Source organism: Chrysemys picta, chromosome 9 (assembly GCF_011386835.1).
Source record: "Chrysemys picta bellii isolate R12L10 chromosome 9, ASM1138683v2, whole genome shotgun sequence".
Lineage (NCBI taxonomy): Eukaryota > Metazoa > Chordata > Testudines > Emydidae > Chrysemys > Chrysemys picta.
Window position 1 is genome coordinate 42,645,972 of NC_088799.1, and position 14,719 is coordinate 42,660,690.

Here is a 14,719-nt window from a genome sequence, read left to right on the forward strand (position 1 = left end):
GTATGGCTGATGTGATTAGGTCCTATGATGATGTCACTTGAATAGATATGTGGACAGAGTTGGCATCGGGGTTTGTTACAAGGGTAGGTTCCTGCGTTAGTGGTTTTGTTCAGTGATGTGTGGTTGCTGGTGAGTATTTGCTTTAGGTTGGGGGGTTGTCTGTAAGCGAGGACAGGTCTGTCTCCCAAGATCTGTGAGAGTAAAGGATCATCTTTCAGGATAGGTTGTAGATCTCTGATGATGCGCTGGAGAGGTTTTAGTTGGGGGCTGAAGGTGACAGCTAGTGGTGTTCTGTTATTTTCTTTGTTGGGCCTGTCTTGTAGGAGGTGACTTCTGGGTACTCGTCTGGCTCTGTCAATCTGTTTTTTCACTTCAGCAGGTGGGTATTGTAGTTTTAAGAATGCTTGATAGAGATCTTGTAGGTGCTTGTCTCTATCCGAGGGATTGGAGCAAATGTGGTTATATCTTAGAGCTTGGCTGTAGACAATGGATCGTGTGGTGTGTCCTGGATGGAAGCTGGAGGCATGTAGGTAAGTGTAGCGGTCAGTAGGTTTCCGGTATAGGGTGGTATTGATGTGACCATCGCTTATTAGCACAGTAGTGTCCAGGAAATGGACCGCTTGTGTGGATTGATCTAGGCTGAGGTTGATGGTGGGATGGAAATTATTGAAATCATGGTGAAATTCCTCAAGGGCTTCTTTTCCATGGGTCCAGATGATGAAGATGTCATCAATGTAGCGCAAGTAGAGTAGGGGCGTTAGGGGACGAGAGCTAAGGAAGCGTTGTTCTAAGTCAGCCATAAAAATGTTGGCATATTGTGGGGCCATGCGGGTACCCATAGCAGTGCCGCTGACTTGAAGGTATATATTGTCCCCAAATGTGAAATAGTTGTGGGTGAGGACAAAATCACAAAGTTCAGCCACCAGGTTAGCTGTGACATTATCAGGGATACTGTTCCTGATAGCTTGTGGCTATATTACAACAGAAAAACTTCAAAAACAGACTCCAAAGAGAGACTGCTGAGCTAGAATTGATATGCAAACTAGACACAATCAACTCCGGTTTGAATAAGGACTGGGAATGGCTGAGCCATTACAAACATTGACTCTATCTCCCCTTGTAAGTATTCTCACACTTATTATCAAACTGTCTGTACTGGGCTAGCTTGATTATCACTTCAAAAGTTTTTTTTCTCTTAATTAATTGGCCTCTCAGAGTTGGTAAGACAACTCCCACCTGTTTATGCTCTCTGTATGTGTGTATATATATCTCCTCAATATCTGTTCCATTCTATATGCATCTGAAGAAGTGGGCTGTAGTCCACGAAAGCTTATGCTCTAATAAATGTGTTAGTCTCTAAGGTGCCACAAGTACTCCTGTTCTTCTTTTTACTGAAGGGAGTATTCAGTTACTTTCATAGAACCTTCCCTTTTTCCCCCCATTCTCCCCCTCTCGCTGCCTCAGAAAATGCTGAATAGAGTTGAAGTCTGCGCTGGAAGTCAAGGGGAGGGGGAAATTGGGAGATGACTAGGCAGGATGGGGTGGGGACGGCTGTGCTGGAGGTAGGGTCTTCAAAGCCAGAGCTGTGGTGGAGCTACAGGACCTTTGTGTGCATATGATTCTGGTCTCCTAATCAGGATTGTCTCTGAGATTATCTTTCTGTGAGCCCCTCTCTTTGGGTTTATGATGGGAGGGGAGTAACTGGCTTCATATTACCATACACGTTTTTTAAAAAAAGTTGTTAAATATGGATTAATTACCAACTCAGAAAAGTGTTTCCTCAAATGTTCTCTTAATTTATTTAATTTAGCATGCTGGTGCAGCTACGCAGCCTGGTGTGTTGGGGTTGGAGCCAAGGCTCTGCCCAGATCACACAACAGCCCACCCACCTAGAGGAGGTGATGCTCCTTTACACTCTTGTGTTCCATCAAGGGGAGGGTGGGAGGAAATGGAAAATTACAATACAGTCATAGGAACCACAAGAGGTAAAACAGTAGGGGAAATCTGTTCAACATCTTGGATGTCTGTACGCAAATACAGGGAATATGGAGAATACATAAGCTAAATTATGACTTGACGGAATAAATCTCATGACTGGAATATTGGTGTAGTGGGGTATATTCTTCAGGAAAGACAGGCAGGGGAAAAAAAGGTGTTGCATTAAACATCAAGAATATGCATTTGTTCTGAGGTCTAGAAGGTGGTAAGAGACTGACCAGTTGAAAGTGTCTGGGTAAATGTAAATAGGGGAGGGGGGAAGAAACCGGGGTGATGTCATAGTAGACATCTGTTGTGGATCACCAAATCAAGAGAACAAAAATATCCAAAACACGAGACCTGGTAGTAATGGAGGACTTTTAACTACCCAGACATGTATTAGTAAAGTCGTACAAACATACAAAATATCCAGTGACTTTCTAGAATGTACTGGGGACAACTTCTTGTTTCAGAAGGTGGAGGAAGTAAACTGAAGGACAGCTATTTTAGACTTGATTCTGACTAACTGGGAGGAATTGATAGTGAATCTGAAAGCCAACGATAATGAGGGTGAAAGTGATCACGAAATGATAGATTTCATGGTTCTAAGGAAAGGAAGGAGTGAAAGCTGCAGAATAAGGACAATGGAATTAGAAAAAGCAGATTTCAACAAACTCTGAGAACTGTTAAGTAAGGTCCCCATGGGAAGAAAAATCTAAGGGAAAAAGGAGTTCCGAGACCTGGTATTTTTTCATGATAATATTAAAGGCACAGCAGCAACCAATCTCCATGCGAAGGAAAGATAGGCAGAATAGTAAGAGACCTATATGACTCCATAAGGAGCACTTTAATAATCTGAAAATCAAAATGGAATCCTACAAGAAGTGAAAATGTGGACCAATTGCTAAGGATGAATGCAAAAGAATAGCACAAACATATAGGGACAAAATCAGAAAGGCTAAGGTGCAAAATGAGTTACCCTTTATGTCCCTGGCTAAGTGTAACAAGAAGAGGTTCTATAAGTATATTAGGAGTAAGAGAAAGTAGAGGACCTATGCTTTCCTTTGACTTAGCATGGAGAAGAGGAGCTGATAATGGATGACACCAAAAAGGCTGGGGTGTTCAATGTGTATTTTGCTTCAGTCTTCACTAAAAAGGTTAATGGTGACCAGATGCTTAACACAGTTAATATTAACAACATGGGTGAAGGAACACAAGCCAGAATAGGGAAAGAGCAGGTTAAAGAATATTCAGATAAGTTAGATGTGTATTCAGATCAGCATGGCCTGATGAAATTAATCTTAGCATATTTAAGGAACTAGCTGAAACCACCTCAAAACCATTAGCGATTATCTTTGAGAGCTCATGGAGGAAGGGTGAGGTCCCAGAGAACTGGAAAAGACAAACATGATTCCTACATTGAAAAAGGGGAACAATCATCTTAATTTCGATATCTGAACAATACACGAACAAATTATTAAAGAGTTAGCAAGCACCTAGAGGATATTAGAGTTTTAAGTAATAGCCAACATGAATTTGTCAAGAACAAATGATGCCAAACCAATTTAATTTCCTTTGACAGTTATTGACCCAGTGGATTTGGGGAAACAGTAGATGCAGTGTATCATGACTTTAGTCAGGCTTTGGACATGGTCCCACATGACATTCTCATAAACAAACTAGGGAAATGTGGTCTACATGAAATTACTATAAGGTGGGTATGCAACTAGTTAAAGACACACTCAAAGAGTAGTCATCAATGGTTTGCTGTCAAACTGGGAGGATTTGTCTAGGGGGGGTCCCATGGGGTCTGTCCTGATTCCAGTATTTTGATCAATGACTTGGATAATGGCATGAAATATTCTTATAAAGTCTGCAAATGACACCACCTTGGGAGGGGTCATTTGCACTTTGGAGGATTAGATTAGAATTCAAAAGGGCATTTGTTGATAAATTAGAGAATTGGTCTGAATTCAACATGATGAAAATCAATAAAGACAATAGCAAAACACTGCACTTAGGAAGGAAAAATCAAACACACAACTACAAAATGGGGAATAACTGGCTAGTCAGTAGTACTGCTGAACCTCCAGATCCTTTTATAGTGGATCACAAATTGAATGTGAGCCCACCCCGGGACTGAAGCCCAAAGCCCGAGCCCCACTGCCCTGGGAAGGTGGGATCTCACTGGCTGCCTGCTCCTCCTGCATTGTGCCCCAGGTGTCTCCAGAGGGGGGCAGGACCCAACCCTGCTGGTGGCCCCAGCAACCAACACCAAGGCTGTGCATCCAGGAGCAACAGGGAGAGGGAAGGGCTGTTACTTTGCCCCCTCCCTGCCAATCACAACCCAGGAGGCTGTGGCTGCAAGAAAAGCCCCTGGTGGCCTCATGCAGCCATGGTGGCTGCCTTTGAGAAATGCTGTACTAGACTTTGTGACATAAATATTCTCGTATAGTAAGTGAAAAGAACGGAAATGTGATCAATTTGTGGTATTTCTTCATCGAAAATTTATGGAGCACATAAAATGACAAATTGTTTAGATTTTAATTTTTTAAATTACATTCTGTCAAGAATTACTCAGCTTTTTTTGTTTTTGCTTTGGTTTTTAAGGTCACTTTTGGATCATCACACAAAGTCTTCAGAGAAAACAGTAGTGATTACAAGGAAACGATGCTTAACAAAACCAAGTTCATTGTCAAGTAACACTCAAACAGGAGCACATCTCTGAAGTAAGTATCACTGTGAAGTCTTTTTCTTTAATTGTTTGTTTTTTAAAAAATCTTGACTATGGCAGTTTAATGTGTCATTAGTGTGGGAGCGATGTTCTACAAAATACTACAGAGGTCAAATGATCTACATGTCAGAGTACAAAAGCACCTTTAAAATATTTTTATAAAATCATTGGAGAGGACACTGCTATCTCATAGAGTGAGAGAGCTGCTGCTTCTGTCTAAGCTCCCAGGGATTTTTTGTGTGTGTAATTGTGAACAGGTAGTGGTCTGAACAAGACATGATTGCTACATGCCTAAAATCTGTTGGTCATATTAATAACTCTGCCTGCATCAGATCTTGAATTTGAAGCTGTAATACTTACACCATAAACTACAGTTTTCCCTAATGATACATATGTTCCACTTCTTGGCAACATGGGAAATAAAATAGTATTAAAAAACACTGGATAGTAAAGTATGAATTGTGAATCTTGGGTGGTTTGCTTATAGAACTGGCAACATACCAGCCTCTGCAGGTTCACTTAGAGATTCATTTTTTTACTTTTTGTTTTTCAAACGTGACCTTAGGTTCATAAATATAATAGAACCCAACCCAACCTGATATCCAGCTGGTTTTGGATTGTATGTGGCTATTTCAGAGCCATAGTCACCAGCATAATCTAAGATAAAGTGACCCAATTTGTATTTATAGCTGTCATTTGTAACCACCCTGTTTAGTATTTAATTAAGTATTGTTCCATTTGAGAGACCCTTTGGATTGCTGACACCTTACGTACATACCATTAATGCTTTCCATGCTTTAGTAACAATATTTGATGGAAGCACAATATTACTGCTTCATCTTACTACATTTGCATGATGTTTTATGAAGTCACTTTTGGTATTCTATGTTGTTTCTAGTCCGTGTTCATTGCTATACAAAACTCTAGCTATTAATAGTCTAGGTATAACAAAATTACTATTCTATTGTACTAAAAGGCAAGGAGGACAGACTGGGGTTATACTTCCTGTAAAGTAAGTCAAGGTTAATCTAAAGAAAATAGTGTTGGCCAACCCCTAAAAATTGCCCGAGTGGTTTCCTAAGGTGCAGGAAAATTTTTTAGACAGATCAAATTGTTCTGTACATCTTAATGAATGATCCATAGTTTGAGAATTGGACTGCATTTTTGCAAATGAAGAGATATTGATAGGCTATTGGATAACCTTTTTCTTACATACAAAAAACTGTTAAGTTTGCAAAGTCAAACATTCAAAGTTAGGAAATGTCAGAATTAAGATTGCTTGGGAACACTTAATTTTTCTCTCTTGCACATATGCATTAGAATAGTCTCACTCAATATTACATATAAAGTATATACCAGATATAGAGCCCGTGTCCTGGTTCCCAGTCCAGTGCCTTGACCATGAGAGCATCTTTTCTCTTTTTGCATTCCTTTGTTTCATTCACTGTCCATTCTGTGCAATAAAAGATGCAGGGGCCCTGTATATCTTTCAGACATCTGTTAGTTGGTACTGGGGGATCAATTCCCTGCTCCCCCATAAACTTCCTGTGTAACCTTGGGCAAGTCACTTAGGGCTAGAACCACAAAGGTATTTAGGTGCCTAACTTCCATGGATTTCAGTGGCAGTTAGGAGCCTACATGCCTTTCAGGATGTGGGCCTTAGTTCCTCTTTGTCTCAGTTCCTTATTGGTAAAATGTGAAATCATATTACTTCCCTATCTCACCAGGGTGGTGAGATTATATTAAAGATTGGAGTGCTCAGGTATTATGATGTGATAGAGGCCATATTAAGATCTAACAAATGTGATCATGTATTTAAAGATGGTGTAAAATATAAGAGAAATATAGAAGAGTTTATATAGTTTTAGTGCTTGATTGTGATCTCATTATTAAGCACATAAAATTAGTCCTGAATTACACAGATGTAAGCATGAGAAGAATCTGGCCATTAAATTTTAAGGAAAAAACCTTGGTTTTAGCTTGTATCAAAAGAGCATTTTGGAATGTCTGTTAATTGCCAAAGGGAAAATTACTCCTCTCTTTTTAACTACGGTACTTCACATAAAGGAGATATGTAGACAGTCATAATTTGGGCATAAAAATGTCTATGCAGATTACTGCCAGACAAGACTACACTTTTCCTACTCAGTATTTTTTTTCTAATCAAAACCAGAGAAAAATACATTGAGCTGTTGAAGTAACATTCTTATTTTCATTCTAACATTTTATTCATTTTGTTTTCTTTTTGTGGGCAAAAAATAAGTGATTTTAATACAGCCAAGAGAATTAGAGAACCAAAATGCATAAAAAAATATTTAAAAAAAACTTGGGGCCAGATCCTCAGCCATTGTAAATCAGTATGCAGAGGTTTACACCAGTTACTGGTCTGGCCCATTATGTTAACTGAACAGTACAGATTTAAAAGGACTTGAGAAGTCATGTATTCTGACCATTGGTTCATTCAGTCTCAGAAACAAGGTCTAGTAACACAGATGATAATAGGGAGGCTAACGTTAGAGCAGATATTATTTCTCATTAAAGTCTTTGTCCTTTATTAGTTTCACGTTGGGTAAAATAAGAGGAAAACATCTAGCAAATTAGCAACTTAATGAAATATTGCCTGTTTCCCACTTACAGCCTAGTTTTGGCAAGCTTGTTCTGACTCCAGAAATAATTGATTTTTCTGTTTAGGGAGTTCAGAATTCAATCATTCCTAGTAGTAAGATAACATTGGAAAAGTTTACCATGGGAAGTGTTGAACTCACCATTGCTTGGAGTCTTCAAGACGAGATTAGATCTTTATAAAAGACATTCTTTAATCTTCAATCCAGGCTTTGTTCTGCAATAGCTGCTGCTCCTACGCAGAGTGGGTGCTGACAATAGAGTTGAAATTGCTGACCAGTTTCCCCCTTCCTGCAGTCTTTCACTGCCATATTCCCTCTTTCCTCTGCCAGAGTGGAATTGTGTTTTGAATCCCTGCACATGCTTCTTGCCCTTTAGCATATGGAATACTGTAATATAGAATATTATTCTATATAATATATAAACACAATAGTTAATTTTATTCATTTATTTATGAAATTGTTTCAAAATTACAGCTTGAAGTGAATGACCTTGTATGCCTCAGAACATATTTAATTATTGAGCCCAATATTATATAATTTTCTCATTTTCAAAGAGTTACCCAGATGGTAAGGCAATGAATTCTATGTAAAAAATGATTAAATACCCTTGGGATATGAGGCATATACTTATCCTCCTTAGCGACATAGTCTATGGTTAATAGGTGGAGTTTCACCTTGCTAACCTGGTAACATGAGAGCAACCCTAGAGTTTCCTGAATATAGACAAGGCTTTCAAAGAAAAAACAAAACAAAACACATTGAATGCCAAATCTCTAAAAAGGGCTAAACAAAATTATTTACCTAACAAGAAAATAAGTACTGGAAAGCAGTTCAAAAACCCAAGTGCAAATTATTATTACCACTACAAAAATAATACAGCACACCTATAAATAGCAAAGTAATATTACTCAGCTGCTACCTCAGCCCAGGGCCCACTGATTTCACCTCAGTGAGGGAGAGATTCTTGAAAAGTAGGATTTCCCCTGCTCTAACTCCATGTTTACCTGTTGCTGACACTGTTTTACTACCATTGCTTATTGATACAACTCTTGTTTCTTGCTCCCTCCAAACACAATACACCTAGGCGTTAGTTTTTCGACCATTAAAGAAGACTGGTAGTGCTGACTCTTACGTGGGCATTGATCTAAATTGTAGTATGGTATCTTTCTTTTTGGAGGAGTTACTCTAACATCATTTAACAGAGAGAAGGTGCAGTTGCTGGAGTGGTTTTTTAGCATGCTCAAGAGTTACCACAGAGCTCTTTTTAATCAAGCACATTTTATTCTTGAAGTGAAAACATTCAGGAGAAGACATATTAAAAACAATAAATGAACACAAATACTAAAAAGTTTACCAGAGCTTGGTACTCTGGTAGGAGTCAATCTTTCTAATCCTTCCCGGGTCGGCGGCCCCTTTAGACAGAAGGACCTGTCTGCTTGCTGGTTCAAAAAAGGCCTTGAGTCAGTTTAAACTCATACTGTTTATCCAAAAGTCCTTTGTTTGTCTGTTGATCTCTGGAGAACGTAGTTTGAACCAGTATATGTGAGCCTCTCCTAGTGGTGGCACCTCTCTGGAGGTGTTACAACCTGAGTTAATTTGCCTAATCACCCCCTCACTGTTCTTAGTTCGTGGAGGGCTGTGGTCCTCCTCCATCATGGAATTATGTACAGTCCCTGGCCCACAGTGATATATAAACTTAATACAGTAATATCTCCAAAAGATGTTGCAAGAAATTGCCATATCTGTTGCAATGTTTATGTACAGATTTCAACTTATATACAAGGTAGTAGCTCGTGTCTTTCAGATTTGAGATATAGCACACACAAAAGTAATAAAAATAATCCTAAAATAAAATCTGAGTGATGCCTCTTTTTGGAGAATAATATAGCATGTAATTAAGATAAACATTCCACGCTGTGTGATTTGATTGGAGTAGATGTGCTATATATGTTTTCAGTATTATTAATATCCTTTGTGTTCTGACACAAATGATCACATGGAGCAAGATCACTATTCAATTTTCTAATAACTTTTTATATGACAAAAATTGGCCCAAATGGCCTGGTAGTCTAAGAATTCGAGATGCATTTATAAATCAAGTATCAGAGGGGTAGCCGTGTTAGTCTGAATCTGTAAAAAGCAACAGAGGGTCCTGTGGCACCTTTAAGACTAACAGAAGTATTGGGAGCATGAGCTTTCATGGGTAAGAACCTCACTTCTTCACGTTTACTTGCATCTGAAGAAGTGAGGTTCTTACCCATGAAAGCTTATGCTCCCAATACTTCTGTTAGTCTTAAAGGTGCCACAGGACCCTCTGTTCCATTTATAAATAAGTGTTGCAAAAGGTACAACTGAGGTTTAGCTAAGTCTCTTCACCATTCTGGAATTGTTAGTATATGATTTTGAGTTCTGTTTGTGCAACAGTAACCTCTTTGTATAAGAATAGGCTATGGACAGCTGCTTTTAAATCTCAGGCTAGGTCTACACTACCCGCCTGAATCGGCGGGTAGAAATCGACCTCTCGGGGATCGATTTATCGCGTCCCGTCGGGACGCGACAATCGATCCCCGAATCGACGCTCTTACTCCACCAGCGGAGGTGGGAGTAAGCGCCGTCGACAGAAAGCCGCAGAAGTCGATTTTGCCGCCGTCCTCACAGCGGGGTAAGTCGGCTGCGATACGTCGAATTCAGCTACGCTATTCACGTAGCTGAATTTGCGTATCTTAAATCGACTCCCCCCTGTAGTGTAGATGTACCCTCAGTGTAGGGGCTAACAGTAAGGCTGGGAACGTAGGAGGACTAATTGTACATTTTGGGGCAAATCAGAATTCCAGATCTAATTACGGTATATAATTGTCCTAGTAAAGATGATGAAGTTTTGGGTATGACCATAAAGAGTCAAATTTCCCCAGACTGGTCACGCCTCCAAAATTTCTCATCTCTTCTGTTGTACATGAAAATTTGATTAGCTGAAGGATTGATTCAGGAGAGCACGGTATTTCACACACAACTGGTGTGATCAGTCTATCCTCCAAGACCCATCCATGCCCGATTTGGGGAGGATGGTTTTGGATGCACTCTGTCATCCTGGAATTAAGTTCAAAGCTGATTGTGAAGAGTTACAAAGGGATCTTATAAAATTCGGTGACTAGGCAACAACATGGCAGATGAAATTCAGTGTTGATAAATGCAAAATAATGGCTGTTGGAAAACATAATCTCCACTATACATACAAAATGATGGGGATCTCAATTAGTTGTTACCACTCAAGAAGTCATTGTGGATAGTTCTCTGAAAACAGCTGTGCAGTATCAGGGGGTAGCCTTGTTAGTCTGTATCTACAAAAACAACAAGGAGGCTGGTGGCACCTTAAAGACTAACAGATTTATTTGGGCATAAGCTTTCGTGAGTAAAAACCTCACTTCTTCGGATGCATAGAGTGAAAGTTACAGATGCAGGCATTATATACTGACACATGGAGAGCAGGGAGTTACTTCGCAAGTGGAGAACCAGTGTTGACAGGGCCAATTCAATCAGGGTGGGTGTAGTCCACTCCCAATAATAGATGAGGAGGTGTCAATTCCAGGAGAGGAAAAGCTGTTTCTGTAATGAGCCAGCCACTCCCAGTCCCTATTCAAGCCCAGATTAATGGTGTTGAATTTGCAAATGAATTTTAGTTCTGCTGTTTCTCTTTGAAGTCTATTTCTGAATTTTTTTCGTTCAATGATAGTGACTTTTAAATCTGTAATAGAATGACCAGGGAGATTGAAGTGTTCACTTACTGGCTTATGTATGTTACCATTCCTGATGTCCGATTTGTGTCCATTTATTCTTTTGCGGAGGGACTGTCCGGTTTGGCCAATGTACATGGCAGAGGGGCAACACACCACTGAACAGTGCACTGACCCACAGGAACCCTCCTACCAACATTACAAGAAGAACTCTGCGTGGACTCCTCCTGACGGTCGAAATGACAGACTGGACCTCTACATAGAGTGTTTCCGCAGACGTGCACAGGCTGAAATTATGGACAAACAACATCACTTGTCCCATAACCTCAGCCGTACAGAACGCAATGCCATCCACAGCCTCAGAAACAACTGACATTATCATCAAAGGGGCTGATAAAGGAGGTGCTGTAGTCATAATGAACAGGTTGGATTATGAACAGGAGGCTGCCAGGCAACTCTCCAAGACCACATTCTACAGGCCACTATCCTCTGATCCCACTGAGGAATACCAAAAGAAACTACACCATCTGCTCAAGAAATTCCCAGCTACAGTACGGGAACAAATCTACATGGACACACCCCCAGAACCCTGACCAGGGGTATTCTATCTGCTACCCATGATCCATAAACCTGGAAACCCTGGACTCCCCATCATCTCAGGCATTGGCACTCTTACAGCAGGATTATCTGGCTATTTGGACTCTCTCCTCAGACCCTACTCTACCAGCACTCCCAGCTATTTTCGAGACACCACCGACTTCCTGAGGAAACTACAATGCATTGGTGTTCTTCCTGAAAACACCATCCTGGCCACCATGGATGTAGAAGCACTTTACACCAATATTCCATGAGGATGGACTACAAGATGTCAGGAACAGTATCCCTGATAAGGCCACAGCAAGCCTAGTGGCTGAGCTTTGTGACTTTGTCCTCACCCACAACCACTTCAGATTTGGGGACAACTTATACCTTCAAGTCAGTGGCACTGCTATGGGTACCCGCATGGCCCCACAGTATGCCAACATTTTTATGGCTGACTTAGAACAACGCTTCCTCAGCTCTCGTCCCCTAGTGCCCCTCCTCTACTTGCGCTACATTGATGACATCTTCATCATATGGACCCACGGAAAGGAGGCCCTTGAAGAATTCCACCTGGACTTCAACAATTTCCACCCCACCATCAACCTCAGCCTGGACCAGTCCACACAAGAGATCCACTTCCTGGACACTACAGTACAAATAAGTGATGGTCACATAAACACCACCCTATACCGGAAACCTACTGACCGCTATACGTACCTACATGCCTCCAGCTTCCATCCAAGACGCATCACACGATCCATTGTCTACAGCCAAGCCCTAAGATACAACCGAATTTGCTCCAACCCCTCAGACAGAGACAAACACCTACAAGATCTTTATCAAGCATTCATAAAACTACAATACCCACCTGGGGAAGTGAGGAAACAGATTGACAGAGCAAGACGGGTACCCAGAAATCACCTACTACAGGACAGGCCCAACAAGGACAATAACAGAACACCACTGGCCATCACATAGAGCCCCCAGCTAAAACTTCTCTAGCGCATTATCCACGATCTACAACCTATCCTGGAAAATGATCCCTCACTCTCGCAGACCTTGGGAGGCAGGCCAGTCCTCGCTTACAGACAACCCCCCAACCTGAAGCAAATACTCACCAGCAACTACACACCACACCACAGAAACCAATCCCTGTAGCAAACCTCGTTGCCTACTCTGTCCCCATATCTACTCTGGCGACACCATCAGAGGACCCAACCACATCAGCCACACCATCAAGGGCTCATTCACCTGCACATCCACTAATATTATATATGCCATCATGTGCCAGCAATGCCCCTCTGCCATGTACATTGGCCAAACCGGACAGTCCCTCTGCAAAAGAATAAATGGACACAAATCGGACATCAGGAATGGTAACATACATAAGCCAGTAAGTGAACACTTCAATCTCCCTGGTCATTCTATTACAGATTTAAAAGTCACTATCATTGAACAAAAAAAATTCAGAAACAGACTTCAAAGAGAAACAACAGAACTAAAATTCATTTGCAAATTCAACACCGTTAATCTGGGTTTGAATAGAGACTGGGAGTGGCTGGCTCATTACAGAAACAGCGTTTCCTCTCCTGGAATTGACACCTCCTCATCTATTATTGGGAGTGGACTACACCCACCCTGATTGAATTGGCCCTGTCAACACTGGTTCTCCACTTGCGAAGTAACTCCCTGCTCTCCATGTGTCAGTATATAATGCCTGCATCTGTAACTTTCACTCTATGCATCCGAAGCTGTGCAGTGACATTCAAAAAAGCTACCAGAATTTTAGGCACCATTAGGAAAGGGATAGATAATAAGACAGAAAATATCATATTGCCTCTGTATAAATCCATGGTATGCCCACACCTTGAATACTGGGTGCAGTTTTCATTGCTCTATCTCAAATAAGATATATTAGAATCGGAAAAAGTACAGAGAAGAGCAACAAAAAGTATTGGTAGTATGGAACACTTTCCATTTGGAGAGAGATTAAAAAGACTGGGACTGTTCAGCTTATAAAAGAGAATATGAATAGAAGTCTATAAAACCATGAATGGTGTGGAGAAAATGAATAGGGAAGTGTTTACCCCTTCACATAACACAAGAAGCAGGGGTCACCTAATGCAATTAAGAGGCAGTCGGTGTAAAATCAACAGAAAGAAGTACTTCACATAAGGCACAGTCAAACTGTGGAACTCATTGCAAGCCGTGGCAGCTTCATAGACAGAAAGATCACATGTCTCATACAAGAAAATCTGTAAAGCAGGACCTGGTCATCAGTTCATACCACCTTCAAAATTCTACAAGCTGGGCATCCAGTCAACATCTGATGCTGCCTTCAGTAGAGACATGCTCCTCTCTGTAGTAACACAGTAACTATTAAGAAAGGGCTTTTGCATCAGTACATAACGGTACATCGGTGGTTCTCAAACTGGGGCTGCCGGTTGTGTAGGGAAAGCCCCTAGCGGGCCAGGCCGGTTTGTTTACGTGCTGGGTCTTCAGGTTCGGCCGATTGCAGCTCCCACTGGCCGCGGTTCGCCTCCCCAGGCCAATGGGGGCTGTGGGAAGCGGTGGCCAGCAAATCCCTTGTCCCGTGCCACGGCCCCAGTTTGAGAACCACTGCTGTACATAGTCCCCCACCAGTCTCCTCTCTCTTCCCGCCCCCCCACCCCCCAAAAAAACCCTGAGGGACACTGATCTAAACATCTCCTTGTCATTGAACTGTGGATCTCATTACAAATAAGAAAATTTATCCATGTCGTATCTGAACATTTCTTTATTTGGAGTATTGAGGTCCACAGATCCAGCAGCCCAAGACCTGCTTCACCTCATGCATCGGTCTCCCCTCCTAGACGGGACAGGTTGCTGGCATTGGTCGTTCCCTGGGATCCTTCAAGGGGAAAGCCCGCTATGATGGCTGGAGTGCCACTCCCCAGCAGTGGAGCACACCCAGCGGTGCTGCCGATCCCCGAGCACGGTGCCTAGAAGTACTGCTCTCCCATGGTCGTAGTTTTCAGACACCTCGGAGTCAGGCTCCTATTGGTCCCAGAGGAGTAGGAGCAGATGGTGCA

The 14,719-nt window shown here is 41.5% G+C and overlaps 1 protein-coding gene across 14 annotated transcripts in view; it reads left to right on the plus strand.

The window, feature by feature from the left end:
* PIK3CB (phosphatidylinositol-4,5-bisphosphate 3-kinase catalytic subunit beta) overlaps positions 1-14,719 on the plus strand; it is a 211,793-nt gene that overhangs the window by 68,432 nt on the left and 128,642 nt on the right. For all 14 annotated transcript variants that reach the window (XM_065558075.1, XM_065558079.1, XM_005282507.5 and 11 more), the window contains one exon: positions 4,588-4,706. The gene's annotated coding sequence lies outside the window, so the exon portion shown is untranslated. The remainder of the gene's footprint in view (positions 1-4,587; positions 4,707-14,719) is intronic.